This window comes from Scardinius erythrophthalmus (assembly GCF_964197995.2).
Source record: "Scardinius erythrophthalmus genome assembly, chromosome: 1".
Lineage (NCBI taxonomy): Eukaryota > Metazoa > Chordata > Actinopteri > Cypriniformes > Leuciscidae > Scardinius > Scardinius erythrophthalmus.
The window spans coordinates 71,037,024-71,061,275 of record NC_138221.1 but is presented as its reverse complement, the minus strand read 5'-3'; the positions used below and the strand labels follow the sequence as shown (position 1 = coordinate 71,061,275).

The following is a 24,252-nucleotide window of genomic DNA, read 5'->3' as shown; positions in this document are numbered from 1 at the left end:
GATCACAGGTAATAAAGAGCGCACATTTTCTCCAGAACCAAAGGATTCGGCTGCCGACATGCATTCGCCATCCCATCGGATGTCATGCCAACATACGCCAACGCTGACAGGAGGAAAAGGAATGAAACGATGTGTGGCAAACTGAGAGTGAAGAAGGGTAAAAGCTAGGATTATAACAATATATCACAATTTAAAAATATGTATTGTGGATAGTTCACCCGAAATAACAATTACTGTGTGAGGAACAAATTCCAGTTTTCAGAGTTTTAGTGTCAGTATTACATTAAACTACTATAGGCTATATAATGTTGAATATAATGTTTAATGGGGGGATTTGTGGGTTCTGATAATACCAAATTTCTTGTTACCAGTAAAAAGTGTCCTACATTATTTTAAATATATCTAGTCAGTGAAAGAGATCAAGCATATTCGTCTAAAATAATTCTGTATTTTCATCGTCAGAATCATGAATGTGTTTATTCTGGTGTCTCTATTGTCCTGTGCTTTGGGTTTCCAGCACCAAGTCCAAGCAGATTCATTTACACATACAATGTAACACCAAATTTAGCATTTTAATCAACAGTACATTTTTTGTTAACCTTTTGCCAAATGTCTTGGAGAATTGCAATGATATGGTATCGTGAGTTCAGTATCGTGAGATGTATCGAATCGTGACATGAGGGTATCGTTACACCGATTGACAAAAACAAAATGTCGACAACATAATGGACGAATACATAAATGGCCTATGCAACGTATAATCTTCTGTTTATTATAAACACGCTGTGGTTTTGTCATCTGCCACTTTAAATGCTCGAACTCTTTAAAGCAGGACAGATTCTGATTAGCTGATTTATAAACTGGGGGAAAAAAATCATTCTGAGAGTGATTCAAATGATATTGTTCCTCTGTACCGTTATATTTGTGGTGTGAACTGCTATTCTTTTACATTAAGAACGATTATTAGAACTGTATTTTTATTGTTAAAGTTATCGTTCTTAGTGTGAACAGGGATAGCCTCCAGGATCCCCACACAACCCTACATAGGACAAGCCCTTTGGAGAATACAAGGATGGATGGACTTAACCACCAAATCCCACTTAGTGCTATCCAACTAGAACGAAATGAAGAGTCGAGACGTGATCCTACAGGACTCAGACCAGAACGCATGTAATGCCATTGTCTTATTTGTCAGACTGTGCTAACTGTTTCTGGGCTAATCAACCATCTTTTAACCATCGACTCCCAGACCTTTCTGTTGGTGTGTTCCAGGATGAAAGAGTGAGGGATTAAGAACGCAATCTTCATAATGGAGAAGACTAGAGCTCAAATCAATCAGCAAATCACACTCTTCTTAACTGTTGTTTTCTTCTTAAGTTGAAGTTAACAATACTCCCAAAAACATTTCTTGAGAATGTTTTAAAGATTAGACTTCTAGAAGAAAATCTTTTAATTCCTGAAAAGAATGTTCTTAAAAATAGGGATGAGCGATATATCGGCCACCATTTCGGTATCTAACGATATATGTTAATTTTTAATGTTATCGTTATCGGCCTGATAAGAAAATTTGGACGATATCTTAAAGCCGATAAATAATGTATTATTTCCTTCAGCTGAGACACTTCAGATGCGCACTGTTCAACATGATGGATTTGAATTGTTTGAAATATGATTGGAATCACTTAAATAAAGGAAAATACAGTAAAGTGCAACATGTGCATGTGACATATCGACTACATAAATTATCATAATTGTGTGTTTGGGACATGGTTTTTAATGGTGAGACTTTTGTTTTTGTAATCAGGCTCTCAAAAATTATATAAAAATGTGGATTTAGATTTATCGGCCAATATATCGGTTATCGGCTTTCAAATATAAAGAATTATCGGTTATCGGTATCGGCCAATTTTTTTTTACATCGGTGCATCCATAATTATGACATCTTTTTTGGCAGCATTTAGCACATATGAGTGCACGTATACACAGTTCAGCAGTGCGAACACACACACACTTGAGAAAGGTGTGTCGTGACGAACAATTATTAAGGCAATGCAGGCATTGCAAAATGACAGTCATGTGCTTTTCATTCAGTTGATCAGCAAGTCTTTGCCAAGAGCCGCCAAACAATCAGCTGTTCTTCAGCTGAACATCCTGGGAATGTGTTGAACATTCTTACAGACTTCTGAGAACATATCACTCCTTTCTTAAGAAGACTGCTGTGAATCTGGCCCTAAATAATAGAAGAGATACTGAAAGCTGAACGAAAGCAAGTGCTAGAAACGTGCTTTAATGTGGGCTATAAACAACTGTTGATAATATAGCATTCTCACTTGAAACACTTAGCTATTTTAGAAAACTTTTTCAAGAACACGTGGAAATACAGAAAAGATGCAGTCGTTCATCAAGATGGCTAAACAATTATTTAAAATTACAAATGACAAAAATTGTCAATGTAGACCAAAACTTTCCCCATCAATGCTTGAAAAATAACTGTATATGTGATGCGTACTGACAGAAAGTGAATCTTATAATGGCTAAAGAAAGTACTAGATATGTTCAGTACTCACAATCAAGATCCAAGACTGGGTTCAGTAAGAAAAGGAGAACAGCAGAAAGCGCTCATCTTCCATTAATCTCCTGTGATGCTCAGAGTAATGCATCATGCAACAGCTAGACTCAGATTAGCGCGGAGATGCTAACGGCCCACAGCCTAGCAACCGCAGGACGAGCCCAAGTAAATGTCATCCAGCCAGGCACACACACACACGACGGTCAGTGGTAAATCTGAGGAAAGTCCTCGGAAGAGTCACATGCACTTCCTGGTTGTTGCTAAGATATTCTTGTAAACACAAATATGTCAACAAACAAACAACATGACATTTTTTTCAACGCATTCTTACTCCCAAATCATTGTTATTATTATTATATCTCTCATTTAAGACACTAACAGGAACTTGATTGCTTTCAATTGCTTGTCATAAGTGTCAATACTTTGTATGCATTTGTAAAAGTAGAAATTATATATATATATAATTTTTTTTTTTTGGTAACACTTTACAATAAGGTTTCATTTGTTAGCATTAGTTAACTACCTTAGTTAGCATGAACTAATAATGAACTGCAGTTATACAGCATTTATTAATCTTTGTTAATGTTAATTTCAACATTTCCTAATACATCATTAAAATCTTGTTAGCATTAGTTAATGCACTGTGAACTAACAATGAACATCTGGATTTTCATTAACTAATGTTAACAAAGATTAACAAATACAGTAATAAATGTATTGCTCATTGTAAGTTCATGTTAGTTAATGCATTAATAAACCTTATTGTAAAGTGTCACCATATTTTTTACTTTCAAAGACACTTTTGAGCACCTAACCACTAAATCTAACCACTTCTCAAAAGTATAAAACATGTAGTCAAAGGTATTCATTGCAAAAAGTGACCAATAAAAACAGTAAAAAAGTATTACAAACTCATGTTGCTTTGATTCCGAGTCATCTGAAGCCAAACGCTGTCATAACGTGAGGAACGATGATGCAATCGGTCACAAGACACACGAGAGCCAATGACATTTCACAATCAAAGATGACGTATCGTCCCTCATTGTGTTATCTTGATCATGACTGTTGTCATTTGCGAAATCTCATCAGAATTATTGCACTTTCACCTATAAGCGCAATCAAGACTCATACGCATGGTTTATCATTTACTTATCTACTCATCTAGTGTCTTATTACATACATTCTCTATATTTGTAGAGATACAAATAGACACAAGTTCTATATTATGAAAACTGGTAAAAAAAAATGTTTATAAAAAAAAGCTCAAAAATAGTAATATTTCCAATAGTTCCAAATATTTTTTTTTCTTTCAAATGCATTAAGCTGGATCGATATTATAATATCATATTAATAAAAGCTGGATGACTTGTGTGTTTGCTAAATGGCATGCAATGATTAAAAAAATATATTGTATGGCAGATAAAATGCTGCATTATTGTCTGTTGCAACAAACAAAGTTATTTGTGATTATGATTGTTGGCCACTTGATAAAAATAGTGTTGTCTCTGAGGATATGTTACGACACTGGTTTAAATAGATGATTTCTCTGGATTTAAACATTGTTGGAAACATTTGGGATAATACAAGTACACTTGTGCGCTGTAAAACCTAATGCTTAAATTAATGAATTGGTTTGAGTAGAGCCAACTTAAATTAAACAAATCAGTTCAATCAGATTGACTTTTATGAGTATTTAGAACTTTCTTTTTCTTTTGAGTTCACAAAACTGACACATTTTAAGTCATCTGAATTGTATTGTTTTGAGTTTTATGAACTTGTTTCTATTAATTCAGACAAACTTAAATTTAACTGAAACTGGACTGGGATTTCTACTTCCCAGCATGCTTTTCCATGACACTTAGTGTTATATAATGTTTTTGGGGTTTAATGTTTAAAGATTAGTGTTCAGTGGGAGATTTAGTAGAGTTTAATGTTTTGTTATGCGAGTTTAGTAGCGTTTCTGTTATGTTTTTTTTTGTTTTGGCTATCATCATGGTGACGATTGGAGCATGAGCTTGGTTTGAGAACAGATACATGTTAAATGTTTTATATTGCTGTACTCATTCAGCAAGTGCTATGCTATGCTAATGCTATCAAAGCTACTACTAAAAATATTTAGGTTGAGATTATATGAAAATTTTAAGTTAATTAGCTTACTCAAATATTTCAAGTTAAAATGTACGAGTACAAAATAAAATCTGCAAGTTCTGCTTACTTAAAATTTCTTAAGTTAAAAAATTTGATGCAACTGATTACCTCGATTTTTTTAGTTTTGCCAACTTATTCGGGTTTACAGTGTGGTTTTTAGATATTTTAATCCAAAAATCGTACATATTGTGCCTTTAAGTTTTTAGTATTTAAACTATACTTTAGTCTTTTTCGTCAATAATACTGCATGTTGATATAGTCATAGTGAATGTTTAATGATGGATTGGTGTTGTCTTGTCTTCTCAGTCATGAAAAAAGAAGAAGTAATTTTTGAATAAACTGTTACCATAGTTGAATTTGCCTGTTATATCTTGTGTTTCACATTGTTTTATATTGACAAATGGTTAAGGTTTCGCGTTAGTGCTTAGAAATGTAATGTAAATATAATTATTGTAGCCGTTTAAATTGAGTTTAACTACTTCAACATATATCATAATGATAAAATTATACCTAAATATATAATTTCATGACGATAAAATTCCCATGCCCTTCACATCTGTATATTGACGCCAAGGTTTATCATTAAAAAGCAATAAAGTTCCTAGTTCATATAGCGATGTGAGTGAGAATGGGTTGCATTTTTGAATTTGGTAATGTTTAATTTTCTTTAATCCCAAAATGATGTAGAGTTTAGCTTCTACCTTTCATTTCATATTTATTATGTCTTCAATATGCTGATATATATATATATATATATTCAAAATATGACTAAACCCACAACGACACAGGGATCTAAGAGCCGTGAGAGGATTTGAAGTGTGAACATATTAATCATATGAATAATCTGAGCAGAACAGGAACTGAGCGAGAGACCAGGTGCAATCAGTGCTTAGTTTCTGACATCTGACTGTTTTTATTCCGTAATAAAGCACACCTGCTCTGCAGCACACTGCCAGAAATACACACACACATGCACTAAAACACACACACACTCACGGCCACGTTACTAGATACACCTGTTCAACTGCTCGATAATGCAAATATTGATTCACATGGCAGCAGCTCCATGCATGTAGACATGATCAAGATGATCTGATGAAGAGCACCAGACTGAGGAAGAAAGATGGTTAAGTACGAGCTGGTCTGAGTATTTCAGAAACTGCAGTTTTTCAGTTGATCTACTGGGATTTTCACGCACAACCATCTCTGGAGTTTACAGAGAAGGGTCAGAAAAGGAGAAGATATCCAGTGAGTGTGTAAAAGTGCCTTGTTTGATGTCAAGGGTCAGAGGGAGTATGACCAGACTGGATAGAAAGGCAACAGTAACTCAAATAAGCACTTGATACTACCGGGGTCTGCAGAAGTGGAGCATTTCTGAACACACTAAACCTTCAAGCAGAAGAGCATCTCTGAACACATATGTGACCCTGGATCACAAAAACAGTCACAAGTCGCACAGGTTTATTTGTGGCAATAACCAACAATACATTGATTGTATGGGTCAAAATTGCCGATTTTTCTTTTATGCCAAAACTCATGAGGATATTAAGTAAAGATCATGTTCCATGAAGATATTTTGTAAATTTCCTATCATAAATATATAAAACATTTATTTTTGTGAGTGAATGCAGCACAATCGCCAACATAAATGAACAACTTTAAAGGAGATTTTCTCAATGTTTAGATTTTTTTGCACCCTCAGATTCCAGATTTTCATAATAGTTGTATCTCAGTCAAATATTGTCCTATACCATACATCAATGGAAAGCTTAGCCTATTTATTCAGCTTTTTAGATGATGTATACATCTCAATTTAAAAAAATTTACCCATATGACTGGTTTTGTGGTCCAGGCTCACATATGAAGAATTAAAGCAGTTCTGAAGGCAAAAGAGGTCCAACCCGGGACTAGCAAGGTGTACCTAATAAAGTGGCCGTTCAGTGTATATTCAAATACAGTAATACACCCTTCATAAGTACCAAATAACCAAACCAAAACCATATGTTAGACCAAACCATCTGCATTTGCATGTACTGCAAACTAACGTGGCCTCACTACACAATATAGTCAAATCTGCAGACACTAATGTCTAGATGTACCTGTACAAAGGCAAATGAGTTCACAATCAATAAAACCGAACGCTCACAGCTTGTCCACCGCCAAGACAGGAGAGGTTATCGACTCGTTTCTGCTGTCTGGAAATAATGACAATGAAGCGTATTTTAAGTCTCAGACATTATTTTTATTGAAAAATAAGTGATTATTATAATCTGACAAAACAATTATATGTTATTTAAACCATACATAATTTGTAGTATTTGTTGCACTGGCTTTAATAATGCTAATTTAAATAATTTTCACCAAAAAAAGAATTGTAGTAAAGTAATTTATGTAAAGTAGTAAATGCCCAGACATAATGTACAGCTTCTTCCCTCAAGCTATACGACTGCTGAACTAATACACCACAATACTCCCACAATGCACTGTAACGCTACACTGCCCTACTGTCAATCAATCTCTTTGTGTAATGTTTGTTGTGATGCATATCACACATGTCATCTACTCTTTTTACTGTTTGTGTATATTGTAAGGTTATTATTCACTCATATTAAGTCTCTGTTTGGATTTTAATATTCAAATGCTTAAGAGTCTATGATTGGATCATTATTGCAGTGATTGTTTTGTTTCTAACATGTTATATGTATGCAATGTCTGGACTGGACCAGGAAACCTAAGCTTTCCACACTACATTTGCTAAATAAAATAAGTTTTAGGGGCAAATGTAGTTAGTTAATAATGTTTAACTGTGTATCTGTGAATTTTAGGGTGAAATGGCCTGGGTTTGTTTTCCAGAGTGTGTTATAATTCACTGCATTTGTCATGGAGTACAAAGGTCATGGGATGTTGTTTGGAAAGTACGTCTGACCTCATGAAAACACAGTGCCATTGTGCCGGTGCGCAACAGCTCATAATACACTAACTGTGTCCCAGAAGTTGTGTCAGAGGTGGAGAATGTGGAGGTGGGAAAACTAGATTCTCTAGAACAATACGCACAATAAGAGCGGGTATGTTTATTCAGAAAGAAACTAGTGTCCATTTTAAATAATGTCATTGATCCAGTCTGACAACATGCTATTTTTATTAATAGATATGGTCAAAATACCAAATACTTTGGCTATATTCTACAATCATGTATAATAACACTGTTCAGCTTCATTCTTGTTAGATCTTAGGACTGCAAATATCCAGCAAAACTGAAAGAATGTGACCTGAATTACACATATATTAGTTAATTATGAATTGAGGATGGAAAAGAGCAGCAGTAACTACGGGTACGGAGAAGAGTGAGCTATATATAATGAGCTCACCGAGTGTAAATGTCTAGAGACCTGACGAACCTCATGAGTCCACGGGTCAAGAGGAATTAACCAAAGCTAACCTGCTGTGAAATGTGCTTAATCACTCCTTAACAGTTAGTGAAAACCAGCCTGTGGATTCATTTACTATGTGATATGCACAGGGAAACATGTTTATGATAAAAACACTTGGCAAATATACACTAGAGTATAACACTGTGTCAAAAGCACAACCATAATAACACTTAGACCAGAACATTTCACATTTTAACATGAGATTAATGTGGTAAAATCACATACAGACCTTCTTTGTCTACAGTTATATCCCTGATTTCAACTTGTGCAATGAGAAGCTAAAACAGTAACGCTGGTTAGTTTTGCTGACTCATGCTCTGGAGTCCTGAGTTCAACCAGAAAGAAACCTGACGCAACTACAGATCCATGAAACACTGTTTACATGAAACATACCGAAAAAGACTTCCACACTAGTTCTCCTAAAATCTATATGATGAATTTGAAGCCCTTCTTTCTTTCTCTTTCTTTCTTTCTTTCTTTCTTTCTTTCTTTCTTTCTTTCTTTCTTTCTTTCTTTCTTTCTTTCTTTCTTTCTTTCTATTATGTATATTAAAGGGGTGGTATAATGCCCCTTTTCTCAAGATGTAAAATAAGTCTCTGATGTCCCCAGAGTGTGTGTGTGAAGTTTTAGCTCAAAATACCCCACAGATATTTTTATATAGCATGTTAAAATTGTCACTTTTTGAGGGTGAGCAAAAACACACCGTTTTTGTGTCTGTCCCTTTAAATGCAAATGAGCTGCTGCTCCCGGCACAGGGGGCGGAGCTTCAAGAGCTTTTACCTCACACACACATGCACTGGAAACTTTAAAAACTTTTAGCGTTTAGCCTTTTATGTTCAAACCGAAGTCAGACAATGATGGCGAGATTTAAGAATAAGTGACAACATGAAGACAACTGGACATTTCTGAACGGTTAGTTGATGAATTTATGAAGCTGATGTGGAGTTATCTTCTAGTCATTGATTTGCATATTCTGCCTTGATAATCTATAAATCTGGTTCAGGGGGTGGGGTTTATGTAAATTTTAGGCTTAGTGATGTGAATAACCATGGAGGAATGTTGTGTAAAGAAAATATCTCCCTTTGCTTTGAACTTTGAGCGTTGTAACTTTGCAGATGTTATTTATGCTCAAGCGGCAACATTACACACTAACTAAAGTTAGAAAAGTGAAATCATAATCAACCACCCCTTCAAGCAAAATACCAATAATAACCAATAATGAGAAAAAAATCAGCTTATTGAAATAACCTGTTTAATAATAACCCGGTTTACATGCGAAACCACTAACCCGACAACACAAGTGAACTGTGTTTACAAGACTTTATTAATAAATCAGGTTATTTCTCGGTTGTGTTGTCAAAACTTAATACATTTGTGTATCTGACTCCGCGTATTTCATTTGTTATGTCGGTTGTGATGTTAAGTAAAGCATTAAAAACCAAAGAAGAGTATTGCAACATGTCAGCGGGAAACTTACGACTCTCTCTATATATACTGTATATTCTCCTCTCAAGCATGTTATAGATGCAGCATTTAGACTGACCACTTCTTAAAAGAGCACTTTTATCATTCTTTGGGTCAAGAAAGAGTCAATATATTTCCTCCGCCCTTACTGTAAAAAGCTCGCTCTGTCCGCATACGCTTAAATTAACAGTAAGGATGCGTTCCTGTCACATATATCACACATGCGCACTTCAATAAGCCAACAGAAATCAGGTTAATGCCGCGCGAAACCTGCTTATAATATATATATACAAGCATAAGCATATAATCGGGTTAAGAACGTACATGTAAATGCACTCAATAAAAATAAAGTTTTTGTGAAAAATGCAGGAATTTTAATTATAAAGAAGCTTGAAACACACCTCAGGACTCTTATTTTGAAATGTGTATGTACTCCTAATGCCAGCTGGCTCAGACGAGGGAGATAAAATACACACTCTTACAACCATCTACAACTTAAAATCTATCATAATTCATCAGCAAGTAAATGCTCAGCCTGTGGAATGCACAATAGATCGGTTGCGCTCACGTTTATTTCATATAATCACATCATTTTGGAGTTAAATAAACACATTAGACCATTGAGATGCCTGTATTTCCTTCCTAAAATAAAGGGGTACTTCACCACTGGCATAGTCGGCTTTCAATAAAGCAATTTTGTTTTTAAATCAGTAGAGAAAACATAGAAAAATGCTCTTTAGCAAAATAGGTATGAAAACTTCAACACCCATAATGCACTGGGCATGTTGCCATCCAAGGCCACTGCCACCAGTCTGCTATGGATCTGCTTACCAGAGTCTAATACCGCCTTGCTTTAGTAGGAAATACTTCTTAGCAAACTTTTAGTCATAATGGTGTTGATTGTTCCCGGATGCAAGAATTCAAAGAGCAAACGTTTAGCGGGAGTGGGTTACTTTTGGTTTCCAGTGAAGGATCCAGCAGCCAAAGGCTGCAAACAATCATAATAAATACAGAGAAAACAACGCAACCCAAAATCTGACAATCCTTTGTGTTTGTAGTCAACATTTCAAACTGGATGATCAGTATTTTAGTGCAAATGGAGGTGAAGAAACAGCTCTTCTGTCAGTTCAGCCTGAAGCAAAGAGCCATTGGGAACAGGTAAGAAAGCTGTTAAATAGTGGACAAAGTACAAACCTGATAAACCTATACAATATGGGCTTTCACTTCGAATAGTTACAGAAACTCAGTAACAGGAGCTAGCCACCAGGGCGCTTCCCTTTTTCTCACTGCCAGTAGGAAAATTAGTGTTAAAAATGGCGTGTGCGTGTTTTTGATATGGCATGTGTCCGGCCAGTCAACACACTTACGTCACCAGTAGTTCCTATTGTCCTGGGTTAGGCCCGACTCTGAAGAAGGAGCTAATTTAGTCCCCCAAAAGTCAGTCTGTAAAACCTAACACTGAAAGTCACTAAACAAAATGAGTACATTTAACTTATCAAAAAAAAAAGTTAATGTAACAATAAAAAATGTGATATTAACTGCAAAAACTGCAACTGCAAAACTGTAGACCTTAAACCTACAGTTTATGAATAACCTATTTGTTATTTTAGCTCTAAATGAATGGAATGAACTTAAAATATTCAAGTTACATAATAAATGATTGACTAAACCAACACTAAATTATGAGTGAATATATGACTCAATATATATAAGTTCAAAATACTCATTTGTATTTGTTTTTAAACTTAAATGGTTTGAAGCAATCAGTTTCCTCAATCAGTTTGAGTTAAGTTAACTTATTGGGTTTTACAGTGTATAACTAAAATCGTTCCCAGTTCCTGCGGTGCGAACACGGCGAAAAGTGCCGGATACTTCCGCCATTAGCTATGGGAACTTGTGCTTTTATCTTCTCCTCCAGAATGTCTCCCCACAGACTTCAAAGTAACCGCCATCGTGAGTGCATTACGTTCAACACTTTTTGATCATTGTTATAAACTGAGGGACAGAACGCCACAGATCTCAGACGTCAAGTTGAAAACCTGGAATATTCCTTTAACTGTAAGCACATTAACACACAGTAAATGCTGAGTCACACACACATATAGAGCGAATTTAAAAGTTGATATGCATAATATTACAGAGCTCCGTCGTGTCTCAGATCATGTCCTCACTAAAGGGTTTCTCCAAAGACAAACTCAAACGAACAGAAAGAGGAACACTACTGATGCATTTCAGGAGCTTCTGTTTCAACATGCCGTGACCTGTGCAACATGTGCAACTCCGTTCTGTCATTGAAAGTTCAGGACACGCTTAACTGAATTTTCACACGACTCTTTTGCATACAATTAAAGTATACAGTAATTATGGATTGTTATCAAAAAACAAAAACAAACCAAAAAACAATATAGTTGCAAGCAGCAATCACTACTCAGTGGCTCTAGATGCAATCTGGGTACATGCATTTATTAAGCCAGTAAAGTCTTTCTAAGACACTTTCTGCTGCCAGATGTTTGTGGCCTATAACTGTGACCCACAAAAGCCACAGGAACAATGAGATCTAAATTGGATAATGCTCAATATTGACACTCTTCCTGTAGCCTTTTTCCTATTTCCTCTTTTTTTTTTTTTTTTTACCATAAATGTAATCATTAGCCATGGCAACACCATTCAAGAAATCAAAAATCTTCAATGTCTTGGCTTAATGTCACATGAATCCACTTTGAGGCCTATTTAAAAATTCAGATCCTGCTTTTTTCCACAAAAAATGACATTCAATTCAAAATGGCCGTCTTGGGCTTAGCTAATGTCATTTTGACAGTTGTTTGGCTTGATAAAATCAATATATTGCTGCGTTCACAGTAAGTCGTGATTGCCGTAATTACGAGAAAGCAACCCTTGACATTCTCTACTCTGATTCGTTCACGTTCTCTGACTCGCAATTATGGGTTTCTATGGCAACACTATCAACACCAATATGAATCTGCAGCGGTCAGGTGGTACAAGTCGAAGCTCTCGGATAATTACGGGTTTACACTAGGCCTGTCACGATAACAAATTTTGCTGGACGATAAATTGTCCAAGAAATTATCGCGATAAACGATAATATTGTCGTTCTGAGACCATTTTCACTTAATAAAATTATAATGGCATAATAATGCAGGTACACCTTTTCAACGATCTATAAACTTTTATTTCTAAAGAATATTAAACATTTAAAACGGAAAACATTTTAAATATCCAAAAAAATGAACAAAACAACCAAAAACAATGAAAGCAATGGACTCTTAGTGTCTGTTAACAAAATAAATGTCTGTTAATAAATAAAATGAAACAAAATTGCACTTCAAAAAATATTAAACATTAGGCTTTAGACATTATTAAATAGTGATACATTCCATAACAGGCAAAACTGACAGTTAGGACCTTTGTAAACAACTTAAAAAAAAAAGCCTCAACAAGCCATATCGCACAATTTTGCACTGTTACTCCTGTTACTTTGTCCTCCTGTCACTTTGTCAAGTGATTGTGTACTATCGGGAAGACGGAGACGCACTTTATTGCGTGTGTATGCTACGCAGTGAAAATACCTGGTTAGGATTAGGGGTGAGGAGTGCGTGCGTATTACACGCCATAAAGAGCGTATCATATGCACGCAAAAACTATTTTTGGCGTATAAATGGCACGAGAAATAACATTCGTGGTATAGATACGCATTTTCATGTGATCGGGCTCGCTGTCGCAACTCACAACTAGCGTCTTCTCTCTCTCCCGGCAGTAGCCGCAAACAGTTCCGCTGGCGCTTTCCCATACAAAGACCATGTGACTGACAAGCGCCGCGGAGCCGCCTTCCCACACAAAGTCCATGCAACTGACAACAAGAGGGTTCACTCCTCCTATACGCTAAAGAACCGAGCGAGGGTGGTCATCCAGTCTCTTTGGTAGAGAGAGAGAGAGACGAGGAAAACAAACAAGCATGCAAATGGAATTATCGCGGCCGGAAAAATTATCGAGCTCATTTTTTTTTATCGTGCGATTAATCGACTTATCGACTATCGCGACAGGCCTAGTTTACACGTTGTAATTATGAGATGTACAAGGACGTGAACCGTTTTTAAGTGGAAAACGTGTAATTACGGTATTTACGACATGGCATGAACAAACCACAAATACCGACTTTTGGGACACTATAACATTAGTCAAAAGGTGAGTGATACAGAAGCTAGCCTACAGTTTATTTTACTCTATCCTGGTGGAGACTTTCATATTCACCAAAGTGCAAATGCGTGGCTGTTTTTGTGCATCTATATTCCACCTCAAAGCATAATGTAAGGGCGTGGCCGTCTCTGTCACTATCCCCTGTGCACTTGCGTCACATATGGTGTAAAACTGCATCAGAGCGGAGTGTCATGAATGTAAAGACTGGATCAATTCCCTAAAGGTGCCTTGAAATCAATACAAGTTCACAATCACAATTTTAGCACTTATGTTGAGACCTCTGCCACATTCAGTCTCCAGTCTGAGTATGGTGTCATGGATCACACAACAAAAGCCTGCGGATGGCATAGACACACAACACTACATTACCGTTTCATATTTAAAGTGTATAATCATTATTATGGATGATGACAATTTCATGCATCACACCACACAAACACACTTTACATTTGCCAAAAACATGGTAAATGCTTGTTGATGCTCCATCATAAAATGCAGCAGCTGTATTTGATGAGAAAAATCACACACACGCACAAAAAAGAATCACAAATAAATTCTCTTTAATCCCTATTATGCTTTTCTGGATGTTACCTTTCATGCAGTGTGTAATACAGCTGTTTTTTAAATGTAAAAGATCAGAGTGCAGATAAAAGTTATCGTCGCCCAAAAGAAAGAGCAGATTCTGAACTGCCTAAATGAGTCGTCAGGAATTCCACTCTCACTGACACAATGACTGGGTCATTGACCAATCAGAGCAGAGTAGACCAATCACAACAGACTGGGTCATTGACCAATCAGAGCAGAGTAGACCAATCACAACAGACTGGGTCATCTGACCAATAAGAGCAGAGTAGACCAATCACAACAGACTGGGTCATTGACCAATCAGAGCAGAGTAGACCAATCACAACAGACTGGGTCATCTGACTAATCAGAGCAGAGTAGACCAATCACAACATAACACTGGGTCATCTGACCAATCAGAGCAGAGTAGACCAATCACAACATAACACTGGGTCATCTGACCAATCAGAGCAGAGTAGACCAATCACAACATAACACTGGGTCATCTGACTAATCAGAGCAGAGTAGACCAATCACAACAGACTGGGTCATCTGACTAATCAGAGCAGAGTAGACCAATCACAACAGACTGGGTCATCTGACTAATCAGAGCAGAGTAGACCAATCACAACATAACACTGGGTCATCTGACCAATCAGAGCAGAGTAGACCAATCACAACAGACTGGGCCATTTGACCAATCAGAGCAGAGTAGACCAATCACAACAGACTGGGTCATCTGACCAATCAGAGCAGAGTAGACCAATCACAACAGACTGGGCCATCTGACCAATCAGAGCAGAGTAGACCAATCCCAACAGACTGGGTCATCTGACCAATCAGAGCAGAGTAGACCAATCACAACATAACACTGGGTCATCTGACCAATCAGAGCAGAGTAGACCAATCACAACAGACTGGGTCATCTGACCAATCAGAGCAGAGTAGACCAATCACAACAGACTGGGCCATCTGACCAATCAGAACAGAGTAGACCAATCACAACAGACTGGACCATCTGACCAATCAGAGCAGAGTAGACCAATCACAACAGACTGGGTCATCTGACCAATCAGAGTAGAGTACACCAATCACAACAGACTGGACCATCTGACCAATCAGAGCAGAGTAAACCAATCACAACAGACTGGACCATCTGACCAATCAGAGCAGAGTAAACCAATCACAACAGACTGGGCCATGTGACCAATCAGAGCCGAGTAGACCAATCACAACAGACTGGGTCATTGACCAATCACAGCAGAGAAAGAGGGAATATTTGAATGCACCAACGACACTGTGAGAAAAGAGCAGATGCTACAATGAATTCAATTATGAGAAAATGTATGTGTTTTTTTATTTATTTTTTACCTTAGATGCATGTAAACCTATTCATTCGATTCACATGACGTCACTGTAGCTTGGCGCGCCACCATCTTTGCGACCGCGGCGGTCTCAGTAATGCCTGCAATATGTTGTGCAGTTGCTGCAACAACAGCCGAAAGAGGAACCCTGAACTGGTATTTTATTCTATACCAAAAGAAGAGAGAAGAGAGAATCATTTATTTAAAAGACGAAGCCTCATGTTGGTTTGTGGTTAATAGGGCTGCCAACTCTCACGCATTGAGCGTGAGACTGACTCACGCAATTGACACTTTTCACATGCTCTCACGCCACACATCCATTTTCTCACGCACAGAAAAATTGCGGAGCAAAGAGGTACTTTTAATATGAAACTAATTCTCAGCTCTTAGATTCCGTCAATTTTATTACGAAATTCAGACAAAAATACATTTGGCGCTTGTAAATGTGACGTGACAGATCGCTGAGCGCCTCAGTTCAAGTACACGTGAACCGATCATCTGTTACTTTTTATTTAAAGATGCAGTACAACTTACCGAAAGTATTCATAATATCGACCAATTAGTGTTTTTCAACCACGGAAAGAGGTCCATATAACAGCAGGAGAACAATTATGTCACATAATGTTACATTTACCTCAGGAAAGCCATTTAATTATGACCATAGCATGCTAATTGAATAGAAAAAATAGCTATAGAGGAGATTTTGCTGAGCACTATATTACATATTTATTATATTTTTACTTATGTCATTAAATAATTGTTATTATAACAAAAACTGCATTATATTTAATGCCCTCTATGTTTACAGCATTAGGTGAGATTAATTTCTTTTTAATAAAATTTAAAATAAACATGTATCCAAATTAGTCAATATTGAATCAAAATCGGAATCAAATGACAAGAATGGAAATGAAATCTTGAAATTTTTGTCAAGCAATAATAAAAACTGTATCCTACCAATCATTGTACAATGTAAACATTGTAACATGTTGTCACTAAACTTCATAAAATTCTATTTAGTTAGGGTTAGGGTTAGTTTATCATGGTAAGTTAGTAAGATTTGGGGTTGTTTTGAATATAACTGTCTGTCTGTCTGTCTGTCAGTTAATACCTACCTAAATCTAATAAATATTTTTCTGAAGTTCATAAAGATATTGTCTTCGTCACATGCGCTTTAGATGTAATTTTGTGTAAGTAACGTTAACGTTAGCTATGCAGACGATGCATAATCTCAGCCTTGAAATGCATATTAAAGGACTAGTTCTTCCAAAATGCTAATTCTGCCGTCATTTACTCACCTTCATGTGCAAATCCTTAAGTTTACTTTCCGTGGAAGACAAAGGGACATTTTTGAATATGTAGCCTAATGGAGACTCTTCTTGTCGATGTAATTAAAGTGAATGAGTAACATTAGCCTACTGGTGCTGTCGCGCAAAAAATAATAATAATAAAATACAAAAAAAACATCACAAAAGTATCATAAAAGTGATCTAATATGACTCGTCCGTTATATTAATATCGTTATTTATTCATATGATAGCTTTATGTGACGAACAAACTGCAATTTAAGTCGTTATATTATAATCACTGAGCTTACCTCTTGATAGCTTTTAATCGCAGCCGAATCATACAAAAAGATTCGACTCGAAAGATTCTTTCATTTCGATATTTGTGTGTATTAAACCTTCTCTCTGTAATTGAACATCTGTTCTTTCGGACAGATATGGCAGTCTTTTATGATATTCGGCTGATGTCTCTGGCTGTGCTGATGGACGGATTAGATAGATTCATTCATGCCAGCCGAACAGCTGCAGATTCATAGATTCATTCATGACATCGCCTCGACTCTCATGAACGCGCGCCATGAAGCTCTATGACTTAAGTATTTCTATATCATGAAAGGCCAAGCCTGGGGCAGATAATAATGGACTAAAGAAAACTGGGGGTAAAAAATAAGGATCGGAGCCTAACATAGAAATTTTCTCCAGGTATCTCTGTCTCTCTCTCTCATTCAAATGGGCAGTTTGGGCGGCCATACCGGGCGAGTCGGTCGCAAATATGGCGGCGTTCTATTTGTAGTGACGTAGGGTGGCATCTATGAATTGTAGGATACTCCAAAACAAAATCAGACATCTTTAAAATAAGTATTATGGAGAACATTAAAGTTTCTCCTAGACAGCAATGGAATTAAATAGTTCACCCAAAAGTGTAAATCCTGTCATCACTTTCTCTCCCTCATGTTGTTCCAAATTTCTTTCTTCAGCGAAACATAAACAGAAGTTCACATTATGAAAGTTGAAACTCACAATGTCAAACATCATCTCACGGTGAACCACATTAGTTCTTGCAAGTCATGTGCCCAACTCACGGCATTTGACGTAGTTTGGGAATGAGAGCATTGATCAATGCATTGATTTGAGAGTCAGTTAAGGCATTAAATATTGAACTGCTTATCATAATAAAATGTGTTGCTTCACGAGACTTGTAGCCATATATGGATCAATTTCATGCTACATTTCTGTCCTTTTTGGAGCTTGAAAGGTTTGGATCCCTTTGACTTTTATAATACAGACAAAACCAGCTGAAACATTCTTCAAATTATTATCTTCTGTGTTGAGGAAAGAATGTCACACACGTTTGGAACGACACTAACTGATGACAGAATCTTCATTTTTTGCAGGCTGAACTATTAAGGGTACGTTTACTCGACGACGATATGCTTAAAACGGAGAAGTTTTTCCTTTGAGTTTTCCGCGTACAGACGACACCATTGTCAAAACGATCCCGTTCACACGGATCCTTGAAAACGGCTAAAAACGCTGTATTCTTCTGCTAGGCCAGTAGATGGCGATGAAACACTATAGACTGAACACGTAACACGCATGACGTCATCGTCTTCAGAGATTCACGATTTTGTCGTTTTACACGGAGACTGTTTTCAAAAACTTGCACTTTGAAACCCGTTTTCAAAAGTGTGCGTTTTCAGGCGCCCAAAACGCCGTTGTCGTCTAAACGTATGTCCAAAACACATACAAAGTGTTACGTTTTTAGTTGAAAGCGGTGTCGTGTAAACAGCCCTCTAAGTCTACAGGTTTTCCTTCTGCACTGCCAGAGAAAGACTGCAGTGATCTCAGGTTTCTCCTCGAGAGGCTCAAACCTGTGCTCAGATTTATCTGCAATCAAACGTCAGACATCTCAACACAAACTCTAACATTTCTCATCAAACTCTCCCGAGAACAGGCGATCTGTACTCTTAGCGTGTGTCCACAACTGACTCGATGACTATTCACTCAATAACGTTGGGTTAAAAATGACCCAACGAGTAACCCAACTATGGGGTGGTATAGCGCCTTCCCAACTGTGGGTTGTTTAACCCAACAGCCGGGTTATTACTAGAAATATTTAAAATGACCCAACATATTTGGAAAATAACCCAACATAATGAATCAACATGCAACGTTTTAATGCTACATTCAATGCTAGGTATTCATTACTTCAATGAGCTTATTGTTACTGCATTCAATTATACATTATTTAAATTAATACTTTTTTCGCTAACTATGATTTTGTATATATGTACATTTCTGAAATACATAACTTAGACAGTTTCCTCTGATAACAGATCTCTCTAAATTGTAATGTGGACTCACTATTCAATAATAGTAATATTCAATGAGAATAAATGACAATTGTAATGAATGATAAGTGTAACCCAACGGTTGGGTTAAAAAAAATAACCCAACGTTTTTTTCAGTGTAAGAAGTATCCTGAGCAATAAAAGAGTGAGCATTTCTCATTAAACTCTTCCAAGAACAAGCAATTGGACCCACTGTACTCTCATTGTATGTCAAGTCAACAACTGACTCGATGACTATTCACTCAATAATGTTGGGTTAAAAATGACCCAACGCATAACCCAAACGCAGGTCATAACGTGTGCACTGACTGCAGAGAGCTCTGCTTTAGTCCTGTCACTCAACACTAACACACACACACAAAACGCTCATGCAGCTTTAATGAGACACACACTTTTGAACACAGCAAATAAAGGTGCACTTCTGAATGTGTGTGTGTGTGTGTGTGTGTGTGTGTGTGTGAGACAGCATAATATCAGTCTCTGTCCAACACTGCAGATGTCAGTAGTCCAATGTTCAAAGAAATTAACTTTATTCTTAGCTTTATCAACACTATATTGTTCCTTTTGAACCTATTCTGAATTGAACATGAACTGAATGGGAAAGACAGAGAGAAAAAAAAATGGTTTAGTATAGTTTTCTTTTCTTTTTACGTAGTAACTGGTTTTTAAAGCAACAAGTATTGTGAACTGTGAATTCAGCAATACAACACTTCCTCTCTGTGTTATCATGAACATGACCATGTGATATATGACGGCTTTTATAATTTACTCACGCTCATGTTAAGACTTTAAGACCCATCAGACTTTAATTGGACAATCTTTGAAACACATTTTTAATAAGCACACGAGAGCATCAGTGCGTGTGCGATGTGCTTTATGTATGCGTGTCGATCATTGTTCAGATGTAAATAACCTTTTTGGATCTTTTAAGTTTCAATGAAGGGACAGAAACGTCCCAGGTGTCATTCAAATATCTTAATTTGTGCTTCGAAGATTAACCAAAGTTTTTTTGGGGGGGGGGGGGGGGGGGGGTTGGGGGGGGGGACCGTCACTTTAAATCTTATTGCTTCAGTAAAGAAAATGTTTTCTTTTCTTTTTTCCTTCACAATTGAGCTTGTTTTAATAGTAAATATATTTCTGTGTGTTTGGCACGGTTATGGATGTTTATGGATGTTAATGTTGATATGCTTGGTGGAATAGATGCTGTTATTAGTGATGAACTTTGTATGAATAAATCATATACGTAAAGTGCATAAAGTTCTTCTGACTCAATAAAATAATCTAAAACTCAACTTTGCTTTCATTCCCACTCGCCTTGATTACTGTAATTCTCTTTTCACGTGCAACACCAGTTTTAATATCTTTGGATTGGCTTACAGTTAAATTCATAATTCGGTTTAAGATTCTTGTGATTGTGTCGGTCGAGCTCCTGTTTATATAAAAGAGTTGTTGCAACATTATAATTCCAGCAGGAATCTTGTTTGCCGTCCCTCGCTCTCCCTTTGGATTTAAGATCTGGGGACACTTTTAATAAGTAGCTAAAAGAAAACCCACTTGCTTAAACTTGCTCATTTCTATCTGATTGTCTGTTTATAATGTCTGTCACTCTTATTTTGTTAGTACTGGGCAATGATTAATCGCAATTAATCGTGATCCAAAATAAAAGTTTGTTTACATAATGTACTGAGTATAAATATTTTGTATACAAACACAAACACAAGTATAGAAATATTTGCATGTATTATATATATATATATTCTATATATATATACAGTATATATTATATATATATATATATTATATATAAATATTTTATATTTTTTATATATATATATGAATAACACATTTTTCATAAATATATACATGCGTGAGTGTGTATTTATTTATAAAAAAAATTATTATGCAACACCGTACACACATATATTATGTAAACACAAACTTTTATTTTGGATCGCGATTAATCGTTAGGCTACTTTAAGTTTTTATATTCGGATGTAAAGCACTTTGCTCTGGAAAAATGCTATAGAAATAAAAAAGACTTACCTACTCATTGGCAACTGTAAGAATTACACATAAACAAGTGTTGAAACGGGTAAATGGGCTATTACCCAGTTATCCTGGCCTTGAATCTGTGTTTACAACGCAAAACAGACATTTTCTATTTTTAGAGCATTGATTTATGAATGTAAACATATTTCTCTAAGGTCTACACTGAAAATCCCTTTCACTTTTAGTTCGTTAATCTGCTTATTGTTTTGAAAAGTAGGATATTATGGAAGAAACTTCTGTTTTTGATTAATAATGGACGGCTGAGAGCGAGTCACACACAATTTTACTGTAACAATCACTGTGATTTCTATGGTATTTTAGTCCTGAATATGATTCACTTAGCCAAAAATAATTATATAATCACTAATAAAGTACCATTGTAGCCTACTATGGATATGCTACCATGTTGATAAAACATATTCAGGAGATGTAACGCGCTTATACAACGTTTCTGCTCACATAACTCAATAATTACAAGGTAATAGGACACGTACCTCCTAATCTTTGAAGTATCATGGTTTATGAATATGGTAATTATGCCAAATTACCTCCTGGCTCTCTCTGTAAGTCATCTAACAGCTGTCAGTCAGTTTCCGACGCGTATTAATCGCACGCGACGCATCAACAGATGATGACACTCACAGGTCATCAGTGAAGATTCACGGTTGCTATGGTACTCGGCTGTCTCGAGACGGAGATGCGGCTTAGCAACGACACACAGATGAGGAGGATGATGATGATGATGATGATGGGCGTGTAGGGCGCGATCTCTTACCATTACACTTCTTCATTATCCTGCCGAAACTACACGCAGAATCCAGCATCCAACACGTTATATACTCGATGCGATCGATCCCGCTCGTGGCGGCGATCATGTCTGAGTTTCTAATGTTTATAATCCAGTGACAGCCGCACATCACAGGGAAGCGGAGCGCAAATAAACCTCACAGACCCCCAGACGAGAGCAATCGAACGAGAGCAATCGAACGATGATCCGCGGGTGATCGAGATACACGTCTGCGTTCACTCACTCTGTGCTGGATTAAAATGTCTGCTGGAAGGGCGTATGTTTGTTTTGGTGAGACTGGACGAACGAAAGGGCAGAGCGCCCCTTGCTGGATGTGTTATTATATTATATTATATTATATTATATTATATTATATTATATTATATTATATTATATTATATTATATTATATTATATTATATTATATTATATTATTAGGGAATCTGTAAACACTCTAATTCCCATCATGTGTAGTCTCTTCGTCGCCTTTAAACCCTCATCAACCTCTCTTAACTCTCTCACATGTCTCCTTATTTGAACAGGAACATGTTAAACTTTCTTAAGTAGCTTAATGTAGCTAATTAAACCAACTCATATCATCTAAATAAACTTCTTCAACACTTATGGCATGCAATCTTTGGAGACCTGAGATTTATGATTTATTAAAACACGCTGAATATATCTATAACCTCAAAGTTTAAAATGATAAGACTAAGATGAGATGAGCTGTTGATATATTCAGCAGTTTGCTTTCTTTCGAGGAGGTGAAGAAGAACAGATTTGAAGACTGTATGTAATAAATCAGCTCCATCTAGTGATCACTGATAATATAACACAATATATGAGGAAAAGCTGGAAAGCTTCAGTAAAGCTGGAAGGAATTAATGAACTACAACTAAACTAACAATAAAAGGAGTTAATATAATGTGTGAATAATAGTTTATTTCACTAAACTCACATAGGTACAGACTCAAACGGAGCATTTCAGAGCATGTTTTATTATTATTATTTAATTATTACAACTTTTGTTTGTCGAAATAGCAATTTGGTATATTTTTCAATCATTTTGTGTTTGTACTGGTTAAATTGAGCTGAAAGTCATTCGCTCATAAGCTAAACATTTTAAATAGGTACAGATGTGCTTTCTTTACGATACTTGATTTACTTTTTATAGTATTTCATCTCTTGTGAGAGAGAGAGAGAGAGACCTACACACATGTTGTTTATAAGTTCAGTTGTTACATAATTTCTGTATTATAATCTTTATTTATTATTATTAATAATATTCCCTACTTATTCCCTATTGAGAGAGAGAGACATAGAGAGAGAGACAGAGAGAGAGAGAGAGAGAGAGAGAGAGAGAGTGTGTGTGTGTGTGTGTGTGTGTGTGTGTGTGTGTGTGTGTGTGTGTGTGTGTGTGTGTGTGTGTGTGTGTGTGTGTTAATAACTGATGTTGTCCTGTTTCCAGCAGCTCAGTGTCTCCCAGAAGACATTTATCCGTGATCGAGATCAAAGTCTCAGAGACTCCCGCTGAAAGCTGAACTATGATAATAATAAACTTCACACTTTAGTCACAAACTCCTCAGTGAACTAATAACTCAAGAGAAGAGAGACACCTCTATTACCTGCTCAAACATCTTTAATGTATATGGAGGAGTCATAAAAGACATGTTTTCATGACAGCTGACGTCATGAGGAATCTGGCGAAGAAATGCTCAGTGTTCATGTGACACAATAAAAATGTCAATAAAGAATATATATATATATATATATATATATATATATATATATATATATATATATATATATATATATAGCAACATTAAGTTTTTTTACGACGCCATTTTCATAACACTGTTTTGACTTTCTTTATAATAAGGTTAATTAGTTAACATTATTTAACTACCTTAGTTAATACTAAGAATGAACAATACTTCTTCATTCATCTTAGTTAATATTAATTTCAACATTTATTAATACATTATTAAAACCAAAGGTTGTATTTGTTAACATTAGTTAATGCGC

The 24,252-nt window shown here is 36.2% G+C and overlaps 1 protein-coding gene across 12 annotated transcripts in view; it reads right to left on the bottom strand.

Annotated features, from left to right (window-relative positions):
- The window catches only part of tex2 (testis expressed 2), a 61,224-nt gene extending 38,837 nt beyond the window's left edge, over window positions 1–22,387 (bottom strand). For 3 of the 12 annotated variants that reach the window (XM_081385018.1, XM_081385032.1, XM_081385019.1), the window contains exon 1: window positions 22,217–22,355. The gene's annotated coding sequence lies outside the window, so the exon portion shown is untranslated. Of the gene's footprint in view, window positions 1–3,477; window positions 3,494–8,377; window positions 8,464–13,359; window positions 13,379–15,762; window positions 15,922–21,935 lie in introns of those variants that run through there. The other 9 variants (XM_081385023.1, XM_081385022.1, XM_081385024.1 and 6 more) reach the window with 9 other exon arrangements.
- Between the last annotated feature and the right edge of the window lie 1,865 nt (window positions 22,388–24,252).